We start from the raw sequence: 6,545 nt of genomic DNA on the forward strand, positions 1-6,545 counted from the left end.
ATAGGAGCCTTGATGTTTACCTTATGTTCTACACAAAGTTAAGGGATATGAGTGAAATGGATCATGTCTCTTAGTGCAAAACTTGTAGATGAATACATAGAGAAAAATCTTTGAACTCTTGGGATAGGCAAAAATTCCTTAACTAAGACACAAAAACACGAACCATAAAAACTAATTTGAAAATGAACTCCATTGAAACAGACATAGAGAACAGACCTATGGACACAGGAGGAGAGAGGAGAGAGGAGGGAGAAAGGGAGATGTATGGAGAGAGTAACACAGAAATGTACAATACCATATGTAAAATAGATAGCCAATGGGAATTTGCTATATGACTCAGGGAACTCAAACAGGGGCTCTGCAACAGACTGAAGGGTGGGGGGCAGGGAGGGAGATGGGAGGAAGGGGACATGGGTGTACCTATGGCTGTTTCTTGTTGATTTATGGCAGAAAACCACAAAATTCTGTAAGGCAATTATCTTTCAATTAAAATATTTAAAGAAAATAAATTTTAAAAATGAACTCCATCAAAGTTAAAGCTTTTTCTCTTGCCACAATACTGTTAAGAAAGTTAAAAAGTGAGTCACAGACTTGGAGACGGTATTTACAATGCAAAACGCAGGTGAAATGCTCAACATCACTGGAGATCAGGGAAACACAAAAAGAAAAACCACACACATTCATTGGAATGGCTAAAATTTGAGAGCATGATAATACCAGCATTGATGAGAGAATGGAAAAATTGGAGCTGTCACATATTGCTTGTCCAATCACTTTGGAAAGCAGTTTGTCAGTTTCTCATAAATTTATGTGTATGATTCAATTCCACTCCTAGTTACTCATCCAAGATAAATGAAACGTAAGTCTATAGAAAGACTTGCACACAAATGTTTATAGCATCTTTATTAATAATAATTGCCAAAGAACTAGAAATAACCAGACTGTCCATCCACAGGTGAGTGGATACATAAATTGTGATATATCCATGCAAACATTATTACTCAATACAAAGAAACAAATTAATGATTCACATAAATGACTTTCTAAAAAAATGTGCTAGGTGAAGGAAGCCAGGTGCAAAAGAGTATCTACTGTATCATTCTATTCATGTGACACTTTAGGAAGGACAACTTGAGCCTAGAAAGCAGATCTCTGGTTGCCTTGGGTCAAGTGTGTTTGCTCCAGATTTACTGGGAAAGAACACAAGAGAAGTTTGGAGTGTTATAAATGTTCTATATATTTTTTTTTATGACTTGTTTTTTGATATGGACCATTTTTTAAAGTCTTTATTGGATTTGTTACAATATTGCTTCTGTTTTATGCTTTGGTTTTTCGGCAGAGAGGCAAGTGAGATCTTAGTTCCCTGGTCAAGTATCAAATCTGTATCCCCTGCATTAGAAGGTGAAGTCTTAACCACTGCACCACAAGTGAAATCCCCGATACAGTTTTATATCTTCATTGTGATTGTAGTTACATGGATATATTATTAATATATATTTGTCAAAAGTCATCAAATAGTATACTTAAAGTATATCTATTTTATTTTGTATATATTCTATCTCAATAATATTCATAGTTGATATTTTGACTGGTTTGATCTCCTTGCAGTCCAAGGGACTGCCAAGAGTCTTCTCTAGCACCACAATTCTGATGTGAAGCTCAAGGACTGACGTTGAAGCTGAAGCTCCAGAACTCTGGCCACCTGATGCCAAAAGCTGACTCACTGGAAAAGACCCTGATGCTAGGAAAGATTGAAGGCACAAGAAGAAGGGGCTGGCAGAGCATGAGATGGTTAGATAGCATCGCTGACTCAATGGACAGGAATCTGAGCAAACTCTGGGAGATAGTGAAGAACAGGGAAGCCTGGCATGCTGTACTCCATGGGGTCACAGTGAGTCGGACACAACTTAGTTACTGAACAGCGACAGCAGTTACCTCAGTAAAGTTGCATTTACATCTTGGGGACTCTATTCATCTTGCAAAACTGAAACTATATGCCCTTAAACAGCTTATTTCCCCTCCCCCACTCCTGGCAACCACCATTCTACTTTCTGTCTCTATGAATTGGACCACTCTAAGTACCAATGGCAACCCACTTCAGTACTCTTGCCTGGAGAATCCCACGGACAGAGGACCCTGGTAGGCTGTGATCCACAGGGTCACAAAGAGTCTGACACGACTGAGCGACTTTGCTTTCACTTTTCACTTTCACGCATTGGAGAAGGAAATGGCAACCCACTCCAGTGTTCTTGCCTGGAGAATCCCAGGGACGGTGGAGCCTGGTGGGCTGCCGTCTATGGGGTCGCACAGAGTCGGACACGACTGAAGCGACTTAGCAGCAGCAGCAGCAAGTACCTCCTAGAAGTGGAATCGTACAGTATTTGTCTTTTTGTAGCTGGTTTATCTCCCTTAGCTCAATGTCCTCAAGTGTCATCCATTCAAACATAATTTTGAGGGGCCATCATAATGACTTCCTAAAAGCTCACGGAACCTCCTCTTTGCCACATGGATCTGTGTCTGCAGATGTCCTGCCGACGGTACTCAGTGCAGACAGATGTACTGCGCTGACCGTACTCCTTGTGGTCCTAGCTGGCACGCCTGTCATTTCTTGGTACCACCCTCACCCCCTTGTTCTACCATGGCTATCTTGCAGTGGGGATGTTTCCTTCCCACCCCCACCCCCCAGAGTTTGAAACTGGCTGCAAAATAATGAAACCCACAGACTGAGAAGTAAGAACATATTAGGTAAAGATAATTCCTAGTAAACGAAAGGGAGGGGGTGGAAGTCCTTTCACTAAGGGAGGAGAAAGTCAGTAGGAGTGAGCCTAGGACATTGCCTGAAGCCCTCAAGGACACAGTGACCCCCCAGCTTCCTGTGTACAGTTGATCTGCCTTTCCCAACACACCTTGACTGGCCTGAATTCACAGCTTGATGTGCAGCTAAGACGCATGTGCTGCAGATAGATATTATCCCTGTTGCTGTTGTTCAGTCTCTAAGTGGGGTCCAGCTCTTTGTGACCCCACAGACTGTAGCCCACCAGGCTCCTCTGTCCATGGAATTCTCCAGTCAAGAATATTGTAGTGGGTTGCCACTTCCTTTTCCAGAGGATTATTCCAGACCAGTATTCAAACCCAAGTTTCCTGCTTGGCAAGAGATTCTTTACCACTGAGCCACCAGGGAAGCCCTAGGTAGATGTCATAGCAGCAAGTAATTATGGTTTGCATTGCCTATTTTGAGGTACAAAGGCAACTGATTTTTGAAGCTGGTGGTTATCAAGGATAGAATCTGTGATTATGTCAATGTTTATCTAGGACCCTAATGTGCTAAGCATTTGTTATGATTACCAAATACAGGAGCAGCACAGGGAAGCAATGTGGCCTTGATACTTTGAAGTTTCAAGGTGAAAGGGACCAGTTGCAAGGGCAGTCTGAGTGACTGGACAATTAGTAGGTGAGTACCCTGTGGATAAGTATAGGGTGAAAGTGTGAAAGTGTTAGTCGTTTCAGTCATGCTCAACTCTTTGCGACCCAAAGGACTGTAGCCTGCCAGGCTTCCCTGTCCAAGTGATTTCCCAGGCACGAATACTGCAGTGTGTAACCACTTCCTTCTCCAGGGGAACTTCCTGACCCAGAGATCAAACTCCGATCTCTTGCACTGCAGGTGGATTCTTCACCACTGAACCAGCAGGGAGGATCTTAAGTGTGTGGTACATATATTTAAAGAAATATAATCCAAACTATTTTTAGGAAGAAGAAGCAGTTAAGATGTTGATTATATTTGAGAGACAAGATCTATAAATCATAGTTACCAAGTCAAAAGAATGCTTTGGGTCTTCTGGAGGGATACTAGAGACAGACACATTATTGTCATTTTTTATATTACATGAATGCATGGTGAGTGAGTGAATAAACATATTTCGCTAATTACTTGTCTTCCTGGCTCTCATGTAAGACAGAGAAAAATGCCCTTTCTATTTATTTATTTATTTTGGCAAATTATAGCTTTAGTTTGATATCAATCATGATGGGGTAAGGTTACCCAAACCTGGTGTTACTCTGGCTCCTTTGAAGATGTTTTATTTCACATAAAGCTACCCTGAAAGGAAAAATTTTTAAATAAGATGAATAGAAAAGTTTAATATATTTTGATGCTTTCACAAATACAGTTAAATGCCAGACATGCTTCATCCGTCTGATGATTAGTTAGCATTGACAAATCAATTTCAAATGGCTAGAGAGAATCTACCAGGTCATCCTCAGTCCATTCTTCCTCCTCATGTTTGGATTTCTTTGAAACATAATCATCATCTTCATAACCTTTTCTCTTCTTCGTAACTACATTAAGTGCAAGTTCAGCAGAGTGACACCTCTCCAGCTTCTGTTTCAGAAAGCAACTTCTTCAGGTTTGGGTGGTTCGTATTTTTTTACCAAGTTCCTCATGCTTTTCATTATATCTAGTAATTGTGACAAGGAAGTTCTGTTCTCCTTGAGCATCAGACTTTCTGATAAATAACTTTCCATAGTAATTCCTGCTCTGGATGCACTAGATAAAATGGCAGTTAGAGCAATCTGGGAAGGTGTGTATAAAAGGTGAGCATCCGTCAATGCAACTCTATTAAGAAAGTCATCAGCTGTTTTCCTCAAAATCTCTGGATTCTCCAACAGGGGATAGCGAGTCTTTAAATCAATGGGTCTATAATAGCCCTCAAGGACTGTGGACAATAAGGTGGAAATTAAGTTGCTGTATAAGCAGTTCATATTCCAGAATCTGTTCGAGGGCTTTCTCTTGTACAAGAGGGCTCTCCCACAGATTTCCAGCAAAACTGTGGTCTAGATACATTGAATTCATCTACTTTGCAAGCCAAAAATTCACAAGTGAGCATTATTATCCAGGGGTGATATTTCATTACTGAGTTATTAAGATAAAAGCTCTTGAAATACATACAAGCTGTACCCTGGAAAATCCCATGGACAGAGGAACCTGGCGGGCTACAGTCCACGCAGTCACAAGAGTTGCACATGACTTAGCACCACAACAGATCTTGATATTGCTGGCTTAAACACCGAACAGAATTCCAATAATCTTTTCTCATAATATTTGCAGAGCGTTATTTCTTCATGAGGTTCAAGAAAGACTGGGTCATTTGGAAGAACTTCCGCTTACAAGTTCCCTGCCTGTGTTCTCCAGCCTTTCAAACACTCTGCTTCCGCCACACACGATCAAGAGCATTCTGGAGACCAGCTCTGCGATTTCTGAACTCCTCCTTTGCACCTGTGGCTCTGTCCGCCGGGAAAGTCCTTTCCCCATCTTCTCCACACCAGCCACTAAGAGAAACCTACCCCTGGTACATTAGCATCCTACAAGGGTCTTCTTTGCCTTGTTACTGACTATACAGTCCGCCGCTCGACTGAGGGGATGGAGGTGTTGTCCATCTCCTTACCTACTGTACCTGGCAAGGTGCTCGCTGTTGATTAGATGGATAAACGCACTCTGCGCCTAAGAGGCGGGAGGGAGGTGTGGGGTAAGTCCTGGGGGAGGGAGGGACAGGCAAGAGTTTTCAGAGCCCAAGGCCTAAGGGCGGTAGCCCGAGCCCTCACCTTCCGGTTCCGCCACTGCTTTGCATTTGAATTTACGGTTGGATCGGCGGTAACCGCGCCAGCTGCTCCTCCCTGGCGAAAGTCCAGTGCCTCTTCTGGCTACTGTTGTGGTACATAGGGAAATCAGAGGCGAGGCCTAGGGAGTCTGTGGAGAGAAGACCGAGAACTGTACAAAACCTGACGTAAAGTACCTAAGCCACCTCCCGGATCTCACGGAAACCGCCCCTCCTCTATTTAAAATGGATATCTTTTCCTTTTCCCTGAACCAAGACCCTCAGACCAGGTGTCCATCTTCTTAATTTCATTTCTAGGACATGATAGATTAATAAATGAATTATCTAGTCCAGTGGTGATAACATTTTTTGCATGAGGTCAAGTCAGGAAAAATGAAAATTTGGAGGTGGGGGGATTTTTTCCCCCCGTTTAAATATGACAAGACTTTCAGCCTCATGGAATATATGTAGACTTTCAAAATTAAGATTATCTTCTTTTTTAAAATTTCAATTAATTAATTTTGGGGCTCTGCTGGGTCTGTGTTGCTGCATGAACTTTTCTCTAATTGTGACAAGCAGGTTTCTCATTGCAGAGGCTGCTGTTGTTCTGGAGCCCAGGCTCTAGAAGCTGTGTGGGCTTCAGTAGCTGTGGGATGTGAGCTCAGTAGTTGCCCCCCAGGCTCTAGAGCACAGGCTCAATAGCTGTGGCACACGGCCCAGTTGCCTCGTGGCATGTGGGATCTTCCCAGACCAGGGATCGAACTCACTTCTGCTGCATTGGCAGGCAGATTCTTTACCACCGAGCCACTGGGAAGCCTAAATTATCTTCTTGATTCAGTCATCAGGTGTGCTTGTGAAAATGGAACTGTGTTGTAGAGATCTGGGCAAAAATTTAAAAAAAAAAAGAGTTAAAAAAAAAAAGTTGCTATGCAATAAAATTAAAATTTTTCTTCT

General features: G+C 42.3%; 1 pseudogene; it reads right to left on the reverse strand.

Moving 5' to 3' along the window:
* Positions 1 to 944: 944 nt before the first annotated feature.
* On the reverse strand, positions 945 to 6,218 carry LOC138991189 (cyclin-H-like; annotated as a pseudogene).
* Positions 6,219 to 6,545: the final 327 nt, after the last annotated feature.

Source organism: Bos mutus, chromosome 16 (genome assembly GCF_027580195.1).
Source record: "Bos mutus isolate GX-2022 chromosome 16, NWIPB_WYAK_1.1, whole genome shotgun sequence".
Lineage (NCBI taxonomy): Eukaryota > Metazoa > Chordata > Mammalia > Artiodactyla > Bovidae > Bos > Bos mutus.